The 21,933-nt window shown below is 38.1% G+C and overlaps 1 protein-coding gene across 1 annotated transcript in view; it reads left to right on the top strand.

The window, feature by feature from the left end:
* The window catches only part of SLC28A3 (solute carrier family 28 member 3), a 96,144-nt gene that overhangs the window by 28,908 nt on the left and 45,303 nt on the right, over positions 1-21,933 (top strand). The gene's annotated exons all lie outside the window — the stretch shown is intronic.

The following is a 21,933-nucleotide window of genomic DNA, read 5'->3' on the forward strand; positions in this document are numbered from 1 at the left end:
GCCTCTATAGTTAAATTTCTCGGGCTGTCTAGGGCAGAATCACCCTCCAACGTTTTAAACAAATTAGACAGTTCTGCATTTGGGATTCCTAGCGCAGGCCGGAGCCAATTCACGTCACCTAAAAGTTTCTGAAAATCATTAAGTGTTTTGAGGTTTTCTTTTTTGATGGAGATTTTTTGTGGATGTATAGACGTTCGGTCCAAAATAAAACCCAAGTATTGATATGGTGGCATAGTCTGTATCTTTTCTAAAGCTATTTTCAGTCCTGCTGTTTGCAAACAGTCAATAACAAAAGAATATACGTCCTGTAGATCTGTTTCATTGTTCATTGTGATAAGAATATCATCAGTATAATGAAAGATCATGGCTTGAGGAAATCTTTCTCGAGCAGGGCTCAAAATCTTATCTACAAAAAATTGACACATTGTTGGGGAATTCAGCATGCCCGGGGGGAGGACAGTCCATTGGAACCTCCGGCAGGGATGGGTATTGTTTATAGAAGGAACTGAGAATGCAAACCGGTGTTTATCATCCGGGTGAATAGGAATATGGTAAAAACAGTCTTTTAAGTTAATTATGACTAGTGGCCATTCCTTTGGGATAACTACAGGTGATGGTAAACCTGTTTGCAATTTTCCCATGGGTACCATAGATATGTTTACTGCTCTCAGATCCATCAACAGTTTCCATTTTCCGGACTTCTTTTGTATGGTAAATATAGGCGAATTCCATTGAGAAAATGAAGGCTCAATATGCCCTAATTCTAGCTGTTCTTCCACTAATTCTGTTAGCACCTTTAATCTATCAATTTTAAGGGGCCACTGACCTATCCAAATTGGTTCATCAGATTTCCATTTTATTTTTATCGGTGCTGGGTTCTTTCTGTCAGTGGCCCCTACCAAAAATTCTGAGTTTTCATTTCAGGAGAAGTTCCAGACTCTTCTGGAGCTAATGGGATGTGGAATTCAGCTTTCCACTGCTTATGTAGGTCGCGACCCCACAGAGAAGGTGAGAATGGGCCCACATGAGGTCTAATTATGGCCTTTTGATTTTCTGGGCCGTGAACTACCATAGTCCTTTTACTTAACAGACAGGAACTTAAACCTCCTACTCCTTCTAGCGAGTATGGAATTTCTTGTAGAGGCCAATTTTCTGGCCATTCCTTATCAGAAATTACTGTGATTTGCGCCCCGGTGTCTATCATTCCATTAAAGGGTCGCCCCTGAAAGTGAAGTTTAATCATCGGATTTTCCTCTTTAAATTTAGTAACCAAAGCGATAATTGGGTTATGGGCGGCCCCTGGATCTGTGCTTCCAAAACCTCCAATTCGTGTCTTATCTGAAGTCCCAAATTTGACATACGGCACTATTACTATCTGGGCAATTGCCTCCCCCTTTTTGAATGTCCAAGTATCCGGTACCGTAATTACTACAACAATTTCTCCCTTTGAATCTGAGTCAATGACACCTGTGGTTACTGATATACCCTTTACATTGAGGGAACTTCTGCCCAGAATCAACCCCATTGTATCTGGGGGTGGCGGGCCTACAATGCCAGTTTTTAGCATGAAGGGGCATGCTCCTGGGTAAATTGTAATGTCCTCTGGGCAAGTTATGTCGAGCCCAGCGCTCCCCGCAGTCGCATGAATTAATTCGCTGATTGTGAGCAATCTTGGGCTGGGCTCGGAAGAAGTATGGTTTGTGGGCTTTGCCCCTGATTTGCTCGGGCCTGGGGACTGGCCCGGTAGGCGTTTCCCTGCATTGGAAATGTGTGTCCCTGAGGAGCTTGATTTAACAAAAGACGACACTTTCTTCTGATATGGCCCTGTTTTCCACAATGGTAACAGAAGAATTGCCTCCTGGGTGTGGTGTTAAAACCATTCCCTGTGTTATTATTAGGGAGATTTCCAGATCTGCAATCTTTTGCCCAGTGGCGACCTCTCTTGCATTTTGGGCAGAGACCAGGCTTTGGGGCAGCGCTTTTTCCCCGGGGGTAGAAAGACTTTGTTCCCTTACTAACCGCAAAAGTTTGCACTGGATCCAGGTTTGCTGAAGAATCATAAACATTTCTGCAGGCATATAAAAATTCATTTAAGTCAGCCTTGTCCTGCAAAGGGGCCAATATCAATTTGCAGGCTGAATTCGCATTATGATAAGCCAAACTTTTTTCTAAATATTTTCTAACCTGCTTATCTTTGACTTGTATTTTCAAAGCATCTTTGAGTTTAGCTACAAAGTCGATATATGGCTCATGGGGACCTTGGGTAATTCTTAAAAAGGTTCCTGCACCTGTGCTGTTCATATCAAGTTTTTCCCATGCGGATACTGCAATATCTTTAATTATGTTTAAGATTTTCTTAGGTAAAGCAGCTTGTGCCTGAATATCTGCATATTGATTTTCTGCCATTAATAATTCATACGATAGAGTGACCCCTGCCACTTGTTTTTTTGTTCCATCCGGGCTATATAATTTGGATTTCACACCCTCCGCATAGAACATCTCCCATTCCGTTCGCTGTTTAGATGGCAAGCATATTTCAGCTAGTTTTTGAAATTCATGCAGTGTCCAAAGTGATTTTCGACACCAAAGTCTTAGCGTTTCCACACAGTATGGAGAGGTTGGCCCAAATTCCTTACATGTTTTCTTAAACCGTTCCATGTCTTCTATTTCAAGGGGTTCGTAAATGGTTCTATATACTGTTTGTAACGGAACTGAGGCCGGATTAGCAGAAGTACTTTGCACCGGGCTCTGAGCCCTGACATGTGGAGCACTAGCCTGTGATTCGTCATCTGAGCCAGCACTATTTTGTGATTCCATTCTGTGTACAGAATCCGGACTCACTTGTGGACTTAGCACCGGGGGTTGGTCATCAGTGTTAATATTTTGATTTGGGTCCTGAGTTTCTAAATTATGTTTCCGAGTAGATTTTTTGTTGGGAAAAATGCCTATATTTTTGATGGTGGTGCTAGATTCATCAGCCTGCACTTTGGCCTGGATTTTCATTGGATAGATCTCCTTATTTTCCAGGCTGGTCTTAGCCTCACTTTTCCCACACTTTTCCCTAACGAAATACCAGCCAATACCTATGCACGCCATAACAATATTAGCAACCACAGAGATTCCACAAACTATGGTTAATGGAGCCAACACAGGCGAGGCAAATATTTGAGTATCAATTGTCATTTGAACTATAGACCACAACCATCCAAAAGCAATGAATTTACCTATCATCCAGCCTATTTGTTTTAAATAGTATGGAAATATCCACTTGACAAATGCCAAACCAAAGAATTTGTAACAAGGTGGCACAATCAACACGGCTGACCATAGAAGCCATCCAAGGATCTCCAGAGGCAATTTCCAATAAAGCGTTTCACTTACAGTTATTGAGGGTTCAGGTCCACCTGTTCCCGGCGCCATCTGCAAGATATCTTCGCCGTTATCTTGGCTGGGTATTTGTGAATCCAAGAACAGTCCCCAGAATGAGAAATTACTTCCCATCCCCTTGTCCCCTGTCAGGGGAAGACCTTGGTAATATTTATCCGCAGCAAATAATAATCCACACAGACAAGAACGATAGGGTTTAAAAGATCGGGCAAGGAGAGCCAGAGAATCCTCCTGCAGCCAGCAGCTTTTTCACAGAAGGACCCTCACTCCTGTCCCTCAAGCTATTTATTGCCAACTCCACAGCGCCCCACCTGGAAGGGTTAGGTGGGGCAAAAGTCACAGAACAATCCTAAGGAAACACTTTTAAATACAATTCCAAGAATCATCTTATGGAAACTTTTTCATATGCTACAAAATACTACTTGAAAGATTTGTTATTCACTTTGGTCACAATAAAAATTATTTAAAAAATAGGATTAACATAATAGAATTCCTTACTGGGCACATATTTATAGACCTCATTGTCCAATCTAGATAAAATTTATTTTATACTATTCTCACTTGGGTACACATTATCTACATTCATTATCTAAATTAAGCTAAACTAATTTTACCCAGGGGACTACCCCAACCTTAGAACTTTTATTAAAAGAATGACTTCCCACAGAAAATTTTTTTCACCATTGAGTATGATATTGGCAGTGGGGTTGTTGTAAATTGCACTACTATTTTGCAGTATGTTTCTTCTACAGCCTTGCTATGTCAAATTTTTTGTTGCTTTTCTTTTGAAAAGACTTTTAAGAAAGTGGAAATGGAGTTGGATGAGAGAGAGACTGAGAGTGAAAGTGTATATAGGGTGAGGAATGACTAGCTTTCTTGTCTTGAAACCTTTGTATGTAAATAAAAATGTTCATTTCTTTGGCAAATCTTATAAATCATGTGAAACCTTCCAAACTTCTGTAAGTATCTGGGAACAAAATAGCCAACTACCAGGAATGTTTCAATCACTTCAAAGGACTTATGAACTTTCATCCCATTGTACTAAATTTATAAATTCAAGAGTTTCTTTGCTTTATTCTGAATACCAAAATTCTAATATAAAACATGATATTATTGAATCAACAAGAATTTATTGAGGTCTGACAATATGCCAAACATTATGCTAGAAGTTGAACACACCATTATTGTTTTATTGTTTGATTAAGCTAAGCTACCAACTGTGAATTGGCACAACAAAGCTTATTCACAATATGAAAAAGTGATCTCACCTAGATTGGGAGTTGGAAGGTAGTTTCCAAATGTTTCAAACAAGCACAGGGTTTTATTATCCCTTTTATTTATTAATATATCTTAAACACTTACTCCATGGAAGATTAAAGGACCATACTCAAGAGAGTACCTTGGATATATTTTCCCAGATACCATGTCCAGAAAAACTTTTTTTTCATATGACAGTATGTAAAGAGGTTCTGAATGGAAAAGTACAACAGGGAGAATGACTGGGTAACTGAGAGGGATAGGAATATGAATACATTCGAATTTGCCTTTAGAATCTTTGCTGATTTCAAAATCCTATTCCAAAGAATTCAAAAGCAATGTTCAGTTTAAGACTGAAAGCTGCCTTTTAGAATTTGTGGATTCAACATTCTGGAATAAACTAAACAGTCAGGATATTAAGATCTGTAACTAAAGCAATGGTATAAATTCTTCTGCTAGGCAGTCAGAAAGTTATCCAATAATGTGAGGCTTGGTTCTTTGTACCAGGAGTGTCAGCCATGCTCTGAAAGGGACTAATAGAGACTATTTTTACCCTCTAGAGAATTTCCTGGCATGCTTAATTCTGGAATATTCCAACCCTCAAGACCACACAATCTATAAAGCATCAGGCAGGGGGATGGAACAATAGTACAATAGACAGAACGCTTGCCTTCTATGCAGCCAACCCAGGTTCATTCTAGGCACCACATACAGTCCCCTGAGCCCATGAGCTATGATTCCTGTGCACACAGCCACGAATAAGCCCTGAGCACTACTGGGTATGGTCCAGGAACACAAACAAAAACTTAAATAAGCACTGGTGGAACCTACTGCCCTACCAGTATCCTACTCTTTCACTACCAGTGGTCCTCAAACTATGGCCCGTGGGCCACATATTGTATTTGTATCTGTTTTGTTTCTTCATTGCAAAATAAAATATATGCAGTGTGCATAAGAATTCCTTCATAAATTTTGTTTTTACTATAGTCAGACCCTCCAATGGTCTGAGGGACAGTGAACTGGCCCCCTGTTTAAAAAGTTTGAGGACCCCTGCACCATGGTACAATGCTACTAATTTTTCAAGAATTCTTATTTTTCTAATTTAGGTTACTACATTCTACACAGTTTCATTTACCCATTGATGCAGGAATATTTGCAAGGAGGAAGTAGCTGGAGAACACTGGTCTAACTTGTGTAGCCAGAGAGATTGGAAACATACAATTGCTTAATGAAGAACCACACTGAGGCACACAGGTGCGGAGCCAAGGTCTAGTTACAGGGTAACCTGAGTTCGGCAAGGCAAAACAAAAGATGCACACAGTGTCAACAAAAGACATTTCTAGGACCCAGAAACTTCCTGATGAATCTTCCTGATGACCACACAGTCACTTCCTCGTGTGACCTTTAGGGCAGAGAAGAAGGAAGAAAGTTGAAGAGGAAGAATTTAGAAAGCACAGGTGGGAGAATAATCTGTACAGTCCAAGCACCGAAGGTACTGAGCATGACCATGACCATGACCATGACTTTGACCTTGGCTAGAGATCACAGGGGACCTCTTGTTCAGAAGGCAGTAGGGGAGGGTAGAATGGGTAAGTTTGTGAAAAGAGCCAGGTGACAGGAACCACAAGGCACAGGCAGAGAAGCTAAACTAAGCTAAACTGATTAACTAATTAACTAAACTAAGCTAGTTAATCAGTAGGGAAAGCCAGAAGTTCTTTTGGTTTAGGCTGAGGTTCCAGAACTACACTATCATGCATTTAGGCAAATTACCTGTCCTTTCCTGTACCCATTTCATCATTAAAAAAAAAAAAAAAAACAGTATTGATATTCCACATCGTGGACCTTTTGGAAAATTACTGTAAAGTATGAGTAACAAATAAGTACACAAGTACCAGGAACTATTAAACTACATAGTTGGGTGTGCAATGTGATTTTGATGCACACTAAATTAGAAATTGGTAAAATACAGATCAAATGCTATCTCTTCTTATAGAAAATACTATACTCCATTGACTAAAAAGTTATGGGAAATACCAACATACTAATTTGTGATTATTTCAGCATTTTTGTCAAGCAAAGGTAAGAATCAGTCTCTTAGTGCCTTATCAGAGTGTGGCAGCTCAGCACCCAACATGTTCTCTTCAAAAATTCATCCTTTTAAAATATTTTGGTTTGTTCTATGAACTTCTTTTTTTTTTTTTTTTTTGGTTTGGTTTTTGGGCCACACCCGGCAATGCTCAGGGGTTACTCCTGGCTGTCTGCTCAGAAATAGCTCCTGGCAGGCACGGGGGAACATATGGGACACCAGGATTCGAACCAAACAAGCAAGGCAAACGCCGCTGTGCTATCTCTCCAGGCCCTGTTCTATGAACTTCTTAAAAAGCTTTTGTAAACTCTACATTTAATCTATTTGCTTAAGATTAATCTTCATTTACTTAATCATTTCTCTTTTAAAAAATGTTAATAGTTAAGGTGACTTTAACAACTTTTCTTTCTGATGTGAGAAAATTTGAGTCCCTATTATATTATGATGTAACATTTTTAATGCCTCCCTGTTAACTACATTGACATAAAATAACCTTGTAGTAAGGCCAATACATACAGAAAGATCATAACTCCTCCAAATACCCTGAGAATAAATATATATGAAATGAATATATAAAAATATATATGAAAAATATATTTCATATATTCATTTCATATATATTTATTCTAGGATATTTGAAGGAGTTATATATATTATAATTCTATCATATATACTATGTTTAATATATTATATTTATATATTTATATATAAAATAAATATTGGGCAATGTATGATTCTGAGTCTCAACTCTTTGACCCCAGACAACATACATGGAAAACTTCCCACTGTTGCCCATGATGTGGTAGACTCATCATGAAAGTAAAAAGCAGTCAAGAGATCGAGGATAGTACATTTGTCTCACAGGTGGTTGACATAGTTTTGATCCCTGGCACAACTGATGAGCCCTGCCAATAAGATCCCTGAATGCAAAACAAACAGTAAGACCTGAGCACTGTTAGGTGTGGTCCAAAAAAAAGGGAACAGAAAAATATAAAACAAATTTATAGTTATATCACAGTCAGAATTTTGATCCCTTTAGATAGACTGAAGGTATTGTGTTTGTTTTATTTGGGGGGGGGGGGAGTTTACCACAATAGATCAGAAGAGGAAATAAAAAACCTTAGTTTCAGCTTCAGTTGAAAAAAGGGATTAAGCCTTTATTTTTTTCTTCAAGTAGAAGAATGTTTTGCTAGTAAAAGCAATTCTGGTTCCCTATAACTAATTAGATAGCATCTTTGGAATAGAAAACACAGTTGAGTTCTTTACAGATAACCTGTAGAAATAAAGTCTTGAATTTCTGTTTTTATTTTGTGTTGGTGACAGGAATTGAACCCAGGGCCTCACACTTGTAAAGTAAAAGTAAGTGTTTTGCTACTAAGCTCCCTCCAAGGCTCACATCAAATGTCTTGAACTTTTTAATAGTTATCATAATAATAATCAACTATGTAATTTACAGATGACAGCTTTCTTCTAACTACCCAGAAAATAAAATGTATATATAAGCATGTGTGTATGTAGCCATAAGCAAAATATCTAACCTATACTTTGGTGCATAATATACAGGTAAGAGGTGTAAATGAGAAACCTGGGACAGATCCCAAAGAAACTTGTATGTAATATTAGTTCCAGAGCTAAAAGAAAAAACTTACAGAGAGGAGGAGAAGTTGGGATTGTCCAAGGAAATTAACAAAGTGTGGTTTCACAAAAGTTAGGGAGGAAAATGTTTGAAGTGACCCATTGTGCAGAATAAAAATTGGGTTTGGGAATATGGGAATTGTCCATGTCTTTGGCAAGGATTATTTCCATGAAGTGATAGCAGCAGAGGACATGTGGAATGAGTTGAAGAGTAAATTCAAAGCAAGAAAACAAAACCAGTTGTGATAGCAACCAGGATAGATTCTACATAAACAACAGAAATTCATTCCTCACAGATTGAGAGACTGAAGTCCAAAATCAAGAGGTCAGCATGATCTCACTTTTGTCTTCTCAGTTCATAGCCACTGGTGACTCCTTGCTGGGTCCCCATGTGGTAGAAGGTGTTGGAGAAATTTGGGTGTCTCTTTTATAAGGACATTAAATTCATTCATAAGTATCCATCCTTTTGATTTAGGTACCTCCCAAGGCCCTGTTTCCTAACGCCATCATCTTTTCTTTGTTTTTGTTTTTCGTGGGAAGGGGTCACACCTGGCAGCGCTCAGGGGTTACTTCCGGCTCCATGCTCAGAAATCGCTCCTGGCAGGCTCCGGGGACCATATGAGATGCCAGGATTCGAACCATTGACCTTCTGCATGAAAGGCAAACGCTTTACCTCCATGCTATCTCTCCGGCCCCACTCCATCATCTTTTAAATTTTAAAATTTTAACATACTAGGGCCAGAGCAATACTACAAGGAGGGTGTTTTGTCTTGCATGTGGCTGACCCATATTCAATCCTTGGCATTCCATGTGGTTCCTCGAGCCAGCCAGGATTAATTCCTGAATGTAGAACCAAAGTAATGCCTGAGCAACACCAGGTGCAACCCCAAAGCAAACAACAGCAAAGGATTTCAATATATGAGAAGACTGGAAAGATCATACAGTGAGTAAGATACATGCTTTGTACAGGGCCGACCTGGAGTTGATATTCAGACTGCATATGGTCTCCTATCCCTAGCCCCAACAAGAGCTATATGATCTCTGAGTACAGAGCCAGGCAAAAGCTTTCTGTACTTCACGTTGTGGCTAGGAAAACAAACAAAAAGAATTAATAATTTCAACATGTGATTTAGAGAAGGAACAGACACTTTAAGTGAAAATATTTGAATGGTTTCTCACCAGAAAAGAAAGGATGCTTTTTTTCATTTCTTCATAAATGGATTCATGCTTCAAGTCAATAAAAATCGATAAATATGCAAATATTAGAGAATCAAGGAAAGAAAAAACTAGGTAAAGTTCTCTGTTCTTTTTCCTTTCATATAACTAATAGAAATTAAAAGAAATTCTTTTGTTTGTGCTTTTAGGCCACAACTAACAGTGGTCAGGACTTACTACTGGCTGCTCAGAGATAGCTTCTAGCTCAGAGGACTTTATGAAGTGCGGAGAATTGAACCCGGGTTGACTGTGTGCAAAGCAAGCACGCTATCAGCTGTTCTATTACTCTGACTCCCTAAAACAGGGGTCTCAAACTCGCAGCCTGCGGCCCTCCGTACATTTTGTGGCCCGCGGCCGGCCTTCAAATATCACAGTATTCGCTATTATTCGCTTACCGAATAATCACAATAAAAATCGCATTAGTAAGAAAAAAATTGCATTAAACATTCGCATACCCAAGCAGTTCCCCGTTTGGGGTATGCAAATGTTTAATGCGATTTTTTTTCTTACTAATGAGATTTTTTATTGCGAATATTCGATAAGCAAAATCCCTTATGCAGCCCTGTGCCTCCTGCGGCCCCCAGGTAAATTGAGTTTGAGACCCCTGCCCCAGAAGAAATTCTTGTGTGTGTTCCATTTTTATTTAAATAATCAGTTTATATGAAGAAAGGAATAAAAAACAATAATAGAGAATTAAAATACAGCTGAAATAGTCACCCTTTTTAAATCTTATTTTTACCGTATTTTGGGGTAAAGTATGTGCCTTAGAATACTAATAATGATGGGGGCTACTGCATACAAAATTCTAATAACATACAAAGTATTTGCTTCCCTCCATCATTGTCTCAGGGTCTCTTTCCATCTTCTCAGTTCTCTCAACCCACTCCTGTATTGATAAATTCAGTTCTGAAAACTCTTATTATATTTCCTTATATTTCACTTATGAGAGATTACTCCATATCTGTCCCTCTCCTTCTGGTAAACTACACTAAGCATGATACCCTCCAGTACTATTCACAAATTGACAAATTACGTGACTTTGTTTCTTCTTATATTAAGTAAAATTCTCAACCTGAATATTAAAAATTGCAATCAATCCCAAAGTCAGCCCAATTGAAAAAAAGTGATGTTGTGTAATGTGCATTTCTACATGGTATAACTATTTTATAGTTTTATTAATAGTCATAGACTTTGAAAATTACCTGTAAAAAGAAAAATTTAAAAGACACATCAAGCGTATTTGGAAAATTTTACTTTACTCTCGGTTATGATTTGGTTGGGATGGGATAAATAGGCAATTATATAAAGATTTCTTTCCTTCTAATTAGTATGGAATTTGAAACTTGAGACTTAAAGACTAAATGTAAATACACTACTCTTAAAACCTACTGGTTTTACCACAACACAGCTTCTAAAGCAAAAGGACATCCTCTCAGTCCCACATCTCATGCCCCGGCAAGAAACTACAACCAACACTCCTGCTGACTCATGCTGTGGTCCTTCTTCTCACCCCTCCCCCAAATGTGGACTGTTGCATGCTACCAGGTTCAACTCTAGAAGGACCCCCAGCTCAAAGACTACCTGATCCCTTAATGCTGTAAATCATTTCTCAAGCCCAACAAGACCATGGTGTGGGATGAAAAGGTGCCCTGGATTTCACCCCCCAACAAGAATGTCTCAAAAGACTTGATGGGTGTGCCTATATTTCCTCTGTATGTTTAATACCTCTATAATAATACCTCTTAGTGAGTTTATTCCCAAATGTAAATGTAGCCTCCTTCATCAATTATTTTCATTAATTACTTTTTAAATTTTATTTGTTTTTTTTTTTTCTTTAACTTCACCTGTTTTGGTTCTGCTTGGTATGAAAACCTAGGAGAAAAAGTCTTGCCTGGAATAAAATCTCAGGTCAAAACCATGGTATAAAGATTGTGTAGCCATCATTCTTAGCCCCAAATGCACCAGCAATATAATATGGCACCATTTCCTTTTACATAGGTACTCTAAAAAGGGGAAAATCTTAAGCACAGAAACAAGCTCTTATCTACTAGAGCTAAGAACTTATACATTTTATAATACAGGGGTGCCTCCCACCCTGAACATGTGTTATGTGGACCTAATTTAGACTCCATGTGATTGGACAAGGACCTCCAACCCAGAATCCCAGATCCCAGATGCAGAACTGACACATTTCCCTGCAACAGTACCAGGAACCAAACTCCCCCCTGGGAAATTCCTAATACTGCTCTGGCACCAACTTGTACCAGTTAGATATGACATTCTGACAATGAGGAAATGGCAACAACTTGATTTAAGAGCAGGTTAACCCTATCTCATCACCTAAGGTGAAATCAGAAAAATGTTGTCCTTACTCTGTGCAAAAACCAAGATCTCTAACTAAAAAGACTGACTTTGACAACCATGACTGGGCAGAACTTATAGTTAAGATATAAGATCATAGCCTAGGCTTCAGTCTAGGATTTGTACAAAAACCAAGATCTCTAATTCCAGAGGTTTGACTTTGACAACTGCAACTGCACACAACTTTTGGAACCATAATGAAAGACTCCATCCTAGGCTTTGTCCTAGGATCTGAGCAAAATGAAGATCACTAATTACAGAAGACTGATTAGAACAATAATGATGGAACATAACTTCTAGAACCGTAAAGACTCTATCTTATCTTATCTTATTGTGCAAATACCAAGATCTCTAGCTACAGAGGCCTGATTTTATCATCCACAACTGAGCGAAAAGTTTCCTGACGCCATAATAAAGGCCTTGGGGTATGAAAATGAGCATGTATGGAGCCTGTAGTTGTTCCCATGGCAGTATGCTTCAAGGGTGTAGAAACCCTTTATCTCTTAGGCCAAGGGAATTCCCTTTCTAATTTCCCCAATACTTACTGTGCCTATGCAAAGAAGAAGAAGAAGAAGAAGAAGAAGAAGAAGAAGAAGAAGAAGAAGAAGAAGAAGAAGAAGAAGAAGAAGAAGAAGAAGAAGAAGAAGAAGAAGAAGAAGAAGAAGAAGAAGAAGAAGAAGAAGAAGGAGAAGGAGAAGGAGAAGGAGGAGGAGGAGGAGGAGGAGGAGGAGGAGGAGGAAGAAGAAGAAGAAGAAGAAAGAGGAGGAGGAGGAGGCACAAAACCTTTCCACACCAGCTCTTCTTCCTTCATTTGGGGGGGGGGGGTTCTTTTTCTTCTTTTTCTTTTTCTTCTTATTTTTCTTCTCTTTTCTATTTTTTCTTTATTTCTTTATTTTATTATTTTTTATTTTCTTTTATTCTCATGATTATTATATGATGGTGGTTGTTTTTAGTATCTGGATGCTTTTTTTGGTAGTTGCTAGGGGTTTGTTTTGTTTTTTTGTTTTGCTTTTCTTCATTTTTTTCCTTTGTTCTTTTAAATTGGTATTTATAATCTCTAGACAGAATTCTCCCAGTTTTTTTTCCAACAGAATCATATAACTTGAATCATCTTGTTCTGCCTCATGCATTGGGGGGTGGGTGGAAATGGAGGGTACCAGGACCAAACAGTTGTATGAACATTGATTAAAAATAAAAAAAATTATCAGACTTAAACACCAAATCCAATGTCAACTACAACAGAATTGATACCCAATCTACAAGCTATACCAGAGGGGAGCAGTTACACTAGCAGTCTGGGAGGCAAATGAGGGAGATATAGGATGCATGCTGGGATCAGGGGTGGAGGGAGGACCACGCTGGTGGTGGGAATGGCCCTGATTGTCACTATGTACCTTAAATATTACTGTGAAAGATTCGCAATTCACTTTGGTCACAATAAAAATTATTAAAAAAAAAAAAAACTACTGATGTTAGCATCCATTGACAACTATTTTCTCAACCAATTATCACTTGAGGACTTTGAATATAGCAATTTTTTATTTCATTTGTTTGTTTCGGCAGTGTTTGGGGCTTACTCTTAGTTCTGCACTCTGGGGTCACGCCTAGCAATGCTCAGGGAATAATATGTGATGTCAAGAATGAAAACTGGCAAACTTATGCAAGGAAAACTTAGTCTTCTAAAAGGAAAACTCTCGAATTGCTGTAACTCTCTCTCTCTGGTCCCAGTTGTCATTTCTTCAATATTTCTTGCTTCAGAATCTTCTGAAAGAACTAGATTTCTTTCTTCCAGTTTCTCTTTCTCTGTATCACTGCAAATTGATGGGGTTTTTTATTTAATATTTTATAATCTTTTGTTTGGTTTATTATGAAACTTTCAGACATACTAAAAGCTGAAAGAACCTTATAATGAACATATATATATCCACAACCTACATTATAAAAATAAAATTTGGGTTTTTTTCACATATTTATTCTTCTACACTGCCCTCTACCCAGTATATAAGCCATCTCATTTTATGACATTGAGTAAGTTGCAAACATTGCCTTGTTTTCTACTTATTTGATGCTCACTTTGTTCCAAATGTGAATTATGATCTCATCATGCTTTTTAACAAGGATGAATTTATTTATTTAATATAATGAGCCTAGTCAGTATTCACAGGACATGTCATACATATGTAAAAGTAAACATTTATAGTACATAAAACTGAGATCATGTGTTAGCATATGAATGTGTTTGATCAGGTTCCTGTTTCTAATACTGAAAGACTGCCAGATGGAACCAACTCTTGGCCTTTATGGCAGGTTTATTTTATAACCTTAATGGACTGCACCATCAGGTAGACCTTATATGGAACAACCACTCTCTGGCCCAGAAATAGGTTGGAAGCTGATCTGTATTTCATCTGTATTTCTTCCCCAGGACTCTGAGGAAGTTTAAGGGGAAAAAGCTAGCTACTTTAAGAAAAACCATATGTTATCAGTGATGACTGAGAAGCTGGATAAAATTTACTCCTGCTGTTTATTTCAGGTGTCTGTAAGAACATAAAACCAGATCTGAGGCAGGCAGCAGGTAGAGCATTGCTTTGCATTGCAGGTGAGCCAGATTTGATTCTGGGCACTCCATACTGTTCCCTTGTTTTGACCAGGGCTGAGAGCCAGGAGTGAGCCCTCCATGCAGGAAAAAATGCATATATTCCAGATGTAGCCACTTCTACCTTATTGGCACACTCCATCATAAAGACTAAGAAGTGGTAGAAACACCCTTGAAATGGATGAAAAAGATGGAAAGATGTCCTTATTATCTGGAGTCAATACAAACAGTCAAACGATTACATAACTATTTCAAATACCTAAAAATATAATTTACACTTTATTAGCACTTGCTATTAAAGTTATTCTTTTTTTTTCTTATTTTCAGTGTGTGACTAAAGACAAACCTACATTTCCCTACATAAATACTGACATACTGAATGCTCCACTTTCAGGCACTTCCCAGAGGTGCATGCAGTTTTTTTCCAAGTGGCAGAACTTAATCAGAGCCACATGGAAGTTAGGAAATGTGCATCTATTCAGAGAAATCTTGAGTCCTGCTAAAACTCATTGTCCAATTTCTAAAGAAGAATCAATATTAAAGACAACCAGAAGTCTTGGCCACAAGGTATTTTCTATTTGGGACATGGGATTCTATAGATAGATGTTCTTTATATTCCTATTATTCATTGTGACTTGGTTTACTTGGCCTTTTATATTCTTACATCTGCTTCCTTTAACAGTCAGAGACTTAAAGTGGTGATCTCAACCTCATTCTAAAAGTGTTTGTAGATACTTCTTGTGTTTCCTTGTCATTGACTTGTATTTTTTCATAGTGTGAAATTATACCCTAACCATTGCTTCCTTTTGGACACACATACACATAAGAAAACAATAAAAAGCTTTTTTTTCTTTTTCTTTCAGCTTTGATCATAATTGTGACCACTAAATGTTTTCCCTTTCTGAGTCACAGAGTCATTTTCAGTCTATGGTTGTGCTTTGTTTGTCTTTCTGACTCCATCAAATCCTTTGAACACATTCCCAGATATTTTTGCCTGTTCTAAGCATCTCTAATCAAATTTAATGTTGGCCTTTTGAGAAATATCTTTCTTCATAGTTTTCATGTTTTGCATTTCTATTTGACTTATCATAATGTGTGTCTTTTTGTGTTGACAGTTCCTTAATTTAAAATTTATTGTAACCATAAGTTCATTTATATTCCACCTTTCATTATTTTTTCTGCTTTTCTACCAATTTCTTTTAGCTTAATATATATCTTTTAGCTTTCTGTTAACACTCCTTCTTCACATCCTTTTCAGCTCTTAGCAGTTAAAAAACATAGATAATGGTAGAATTTAGATAGGATAGATAGTACAGGAGATAAGATGCTTGCCTTTCGTGAACCAACCTGGGTTCAATCCCCAGCATCCCATATGGTCATCTACACTGCCAGAAATCATTCCTGAATGCAGAACCAGGAGTAATCCTGAGCATCATCATGTGTGGCCCAAAATAAAAACAAAAAAGAAATTAGCAGGCTGACATTCACTTTTCTTCCCCTTCTATTCTAAGTAGTGTTCTGATTATTTTTTCCTTCACGATCAAGGTCTGTGCTATTTAAAATATATTATGATGATTACTATTATCAGCATTATTTTAAATATTTCTCATACCCAACAAGACTTAAGATGCCCAGGATTACTCTCAGTAATTCTTGACATAGCATCTAAGGCATGAGAGTTCAGTGCTCATTCCCCCATTGTGCTGGAGAGGGAGATGGAGATTTACATTGCCAAGGATAGAACTCAGGACCTCACACAAACTGGGCATATACTCTACCACTTGAGTTATATCCCTGGCCCCAAGTCATATTTTCTTATTGAAAGGGAATTTAACCTGTAGATATACAAAGTCTTGAGACACTTCAAGGGTCTGAGCCTGAGGACTAACTCTACAAGCTCTGAGTGGCCTGAGATTGGATAATTGAAGTTCAGGTTTCATCTTGACTGTTGTGAATGCACTACGTGAGCTTAGTTCATTAACTTATCCTTGCCTTTTTATTAAGAAATATCCCAGAACTCCATCACATAGAATCAAAGGTACATGGTCCCTGACTTGGATATTTACTTAAGATCTTTTTAAGAAACAGATATTCTTTCCCCATACTCTGTAAGTATAGTTATAGAAACAATCAAATGTCAAATTCCTACTTAGCTGTGAGGTGCATAAGGGCTTGCATCCCTACCCACCATGTCCCACACTGTTTTACTTATAGTTCCTGTTGGCCAAGCATGCCCTTTAGTGTCCAACTTTTTTCATACACCTGTCTGAAGCACCACTAGGAACTGCCTGTGACTCCAGGGAGAACAGAGAGCAGCACAGCCAGGACTCAATGCACAGGATTGAATATTTGCCTGATACCTTGCAATTTACAAGTTACCATTTTGGAACATTATGATCATGAAAAATGATACACATTTAACAGAAACTGAACTTTAAATTTTATTTTTTTATTTATTTTGGCTTTGGGGTTACACCCAGGGGTGTTCAGGGGTTACTCGTGGCTCTCCTCTCAGAAATCATTCTCGGCAAGCATGAGGACCAAATGGGATGCCAGGATTCGAACCACCATTCATCCGGCTGCATGCAAGGCAAACACCCCACCGCTGTGTTATCTCTGGCCCAACTTTAAATTTTATATTGGGTACTGTAGAGATAATACAGAAGTTAGGGCACTTACTTGGTATGCACCCTAGCCTGTACCTTAGGAAGCTCTGTGAATAAGAGCTGAACACAATGCTGGAAGTAACCCTTGAGCAATGCCTCACCTGCTTCCAAATAAGAGTAAAATAGTAAAATTTGTATCTTTTTCTTTTCTGGGGGCAGTGATTTGCAGTTAAATCACTCATAACTCTGGGCAGGAACTGAGTCACAAGTCCCAATGAGCCAGGAACTCACAAAAATGTATCACCTACTGCTTTCCTCTATTCAGTAAAGATGTGAGATACTCAACACTTGATTATCCTAAAGGCTTTGTGTTGCATGATTTTGTCCAATTTAAGTTTAATAAGTTTCAGAGCACATTTAGTGTAGGCTCAGTTAATTTAAATTCAGTTAATTCTCTATGTATGAAATGAATTTTCAATTTAAAATACTTGCATTGGGTTTAAAAAAACATAACCCCATCTAAATTGAAAAAGATCTGCACAAAAATTTATAATGTCCAATGGCCATAAGATATATGAGTCCTGGTGCAAATAAAAGCAAAACCAAAATATAGCAAAGGAGAAGCTTATTTGCTACAGGGGAAAGTCAGGAGGTTGTTACTAAAGAGATTGAGGAAAACACTGGTCAAGTTTCTAAGGAACCCAAGTTCACTCCCCATCACCACTGGCCACACTAAGATGGGACCCTTGTGTTCGTGCAATCTGTTCACATAACAGGCATGGAAGAAAGGGGAGAGAGATAAGATTATTTGCCCACTGTCTCTTTTTTAAATTTAATTTACCTTATTTAAAGAGCATGTATCACATAGTGGATCATAATACATTTGTTTTCAGGTAAGTGAGAGCAAAATGAGGTTGTTGTTAGAATTGTTTAATAAGCTTTGTTGCTAGCTGGCTATTATGTTACTTCATTTGTTTCTGAACATTAGGTAGCTTCATATACACACTGGCATGTAGATTGATATGTTCTTACAGGGATTACAATATTAAACACAAGTGGAGTTGTTGCATGACCAGAAATGTGGCCACATGACCCAGGAATTTAAAGCACTCTTACTGATATTGTGACTTCTGTGGGGCATGTTATCAGCTGTCAGACCTTCCAGAAGATGGCAGAGGGAGAGGGTTCCTGCACTCACTCCAATAATGTCGTGGTAATTTCAGGCCAAATACCTGCATACCTGGAGTTTGGTCAGATTGGTGTCTCTGCAGAGTCATAGAGAGTCATAGAGGAGTGGTGAAGCAGGGCCATGGTGATTTTGGATGATGGTGCAGCAAGCTTGGCTTTGGCAGAGCTGGGGCTTAGCCCACCCTCTCCTCCCAACTTTTCCAGCTTTCAGCTGCCTGGGTTGTGTATCCAAGCTTTGTTTATATCTCTTTCAAGAACAGAGTCTATGGAACTGTGTCATGCCCACTGTGTTGTGGGCATGCTTATGGTTGCCAGGTCTTCCCAAAATATGGGAAGGCAGGGTGAAGGGTGCCCTCACTCACTTCAATAGAATCCTCATGATATCAGCCCAAATACCAGCATATCTGGCTCATCTGTCTATTATCCCTTAAGAAGGAGCCTGAGCTGTTTCCTCCCCCTGCAGAGCTCCACTGCTGCTTACATTCCCTGGCCTGAATCTTGTTATAAAAGGGAGCATTTGTATGGTCAGCTAAGATTCTATAGAAAGAGGTATCATAAAAAGATGGAACTGGTTCCAGAAATTTCCTGTTTTTGACATTATTATATGGTTTCAAAATTGCATTAGAGCAATTATTAACATCTGACTTATATATACTCTAATACTTTGTTATACGCTATTAAACACTCTGTAAATCTGCACTCACTCAACGAGCACATAAAATGCAAAATCAGAGAGACAGATAAGATAAAATCTCCAGGTACAATTTCTGGCTCAAAAAATTTGCCCTTTAAAGGGGGAATAGAGCAGCCAACAAAGGATGCTAACTAGAGAAAATGAAATGTTCTATGAACTGCTTAGAAACATCAAGTAAGATTTCAGCATAATAATGTCATTTGAATGTCTACATAGAACCAATAAAAGAAAATAGAAAACAATAGAAAGAAAATGTCTACATGGAAAGAAACAATGGGCTGAGAGGTAATGATAAACCACCAATTAGACTTCACATGTCTAATTAAATAAAAAAGAAAGAAAGAAAAAATAAATTCTAAGTATTTCAACACCAATCAATACTCACAGTGGCCACATTAATCCTGTTGAAAAGTTTTCAAAAGAGAGACATTGTGCTTCCTAAAATGTTTAAAAACAAGACATGTATTCCACACTAGGTATAAAACAATCCTGTTTACGTAGTGAAACATACATACAGAGACGCTCTCTCTCTCTCTCTTCTCTCTTTTTTCTCTCTTTCTCTCTCTGGCTCTTTGTCTCTCTCCATCTCTTTGTATCTCTCTCTGTCTCTGTCTCTTACTCACTCTGTCTCCCCGCCCCTTAAAATCAGGCAACATCCTGGTTTACCTCAAGAAAAAAATTTTTTTTTGCCACTAGGTGGTAGAAATACTCAACGAAGCTGAAGCACTGCAGCAAACCACAAAACAAGAATTCTGAAAGAAAGAGTAGACACTAAGTGTGCCGTAAGGAAGAATATATCGAGAGACACAAACTGTGACTTTTTACCTATTCTGCTTTGTTTTGTTTTGTTTTTGGCTTTTTAATTTTGTTTGTGTTTTTTTTTTGTTGTTGTTTTGGGTGAAGGTTATACCTGGCAGTTCTTAGAGGACCATATGTAGTGCCAAAGATTCAAGCCAGGGTCTCCCATATGCAAGACAATTGTCTTACCTCCTGTGTTATCTTTCTGGCTTTGAGCTCTAGATGTGATGGGGGACTTGGGTTTTTTCCTGAGGGGGAATGTTAGGGGTAACCTCCAGCTGTGTTCAAGACTTATTCCTGGCTCTGCACTCAGGAGTTACTGCTGGCAGTGCTCAGGGGAGATGTCAGGGATAGAACCCATTTGTTTCTGCAAGTGCCCTACAGCTGTACTATCTCTCTATTTTTAACTGTGTTTTGAGGAAAACCTCAGCATCCATAAAAGGAAGAAAGTATATAATATGTAAATTCCATTGGCCAAATTCAATAATTAGCAATTCTTTGTCATCTCTCCATACTACCTAAATTCACACAGTTATGTGATTTATTATGCTATTAATGGTTTCTAGTGCATATTATTATAATGCCACACTCTTCACAAGTGTATCCATCTCCTTCTCTCAAAAATCCCATTGCACCTCCCACACAAGACAGCACCCCCCACCCCAACTGTTTTGTGACTCAGTTCTCTCATTGTTTCCTTTGGACTTTTGTTGCTGCCTTGCTCTATATCTTTAAGACTCACATATGAGAAAGATTATTCTGTATCTATCCTTTTCCTCTGACATTTCACTCAGCATGATATTCTTTCCATATTTCTGCAAATTGCATGATTTTGTTCTTTCTTAGACTCTCATTGTATTTCATTGTGTATACATTCTACAACTTATATATTCTTTCATCTGTAGCTGGACCTTTTGGGTTTTTCCATATTTTGGCACTATGATGGGCATAGCACATAGCTTTCAACTTAATGTTTTGTGTTTTAGTGATGATGTCAATAAGAGGCACTATCTTTTTACACAGAGTAATAGTGATACTACATTGTTATGTAATGTTACTGACTGTAACTTTAGCTCACAATTGTTAGCATCTGTTATAATAAGACACTCTGCTAAAGTGAGATATAGAAATTATGATAGAAACAGAATGCCTATCTCAAATACAGGAAGGGGGTGGGGAGTAGGGAAATGGTGGGCATTGGTGGCAGGAATATTGCACTGATGATGGGGGGGTGTCCTTTTTTATAACTAAAACCCAACTACAAACATGTTTGTAATCATGGTGCTTAAATAAAGATATTAATTAATTAAAGAAAAGGGCAGTGTAGCAGTATGAACTTTTAGGCATAGTCATGTGTTTTCTCATAATTAAAATCTATTCATGTATATATACACACATTTCAATAAATTGAAAATGAAAAGCAAATTGGAAATTTTTCTAGATCTTGGTGCCAGCCAGAGATCTAAAGTGAAAATGAAAGTGATGTACTTGCTGTTTTTAAGAGATTACAGATAATAGGGCTAACAAGGGGTATTTCTGAACACAGGGGTCTATGTGACACCACTTGCCTATCTGTTGTCTTCCTTGCAAAAAACATTTTATTAAAAAGGCAAAGTGGGGCCCAGAGAGATAGCACAGCGGTATTTGCCTTGCAAGCAGCCGATCCAGGACCAAATGTGGTCGGTTCGAATTCCGGTGTCCCATATGGTCCCCCGTGCCTGCCAGGAGCTATTTCTGAGCAGACAGCCAAGAGTAACCCCTGAGCACCGCCGGGTGTGGCCCAAAAACCAAAAAAAAAAAAAAAAAACAAAAAAAAAAAAGGCAAAGTGAAATGAAATAAAAGAAAGAAAAACCAACCAAGTGTTTGTGCCATCTGGAAACTGCTTCTAAAATGTCAGATTAGTCAGAACAAACTTTGCTAGTTCTTGAAAATAAAATCGGACAGTTTCACAAGAGTGACCTCCATAGGGCTCCTCACTACCAGTTATTGCTTCTAAACCAAATAAAAATTAATATCTCATGAATTTAATATTAAAGAATTAAATCACCAAATCTATCATGCACTACTGTTTTATTCTCTCAGTTGAAATCCTGAGTAATATGATGGAAA

This window comes from Suncus etruscus, chromosome 3 (assembly GCF_024139225.1).
Source record: "Suncus etruscus isolate mSunEtr1 chromosome 3, mSunEtr1.pri.cur, whole genome shotgun sequence".
Classification (NCBI taxonomy): Eukaryota; Metazoa; Chordata; class Mammalia; order Eulipotyphla; family Soricidae; genus Suncus; species Suncus etruscus.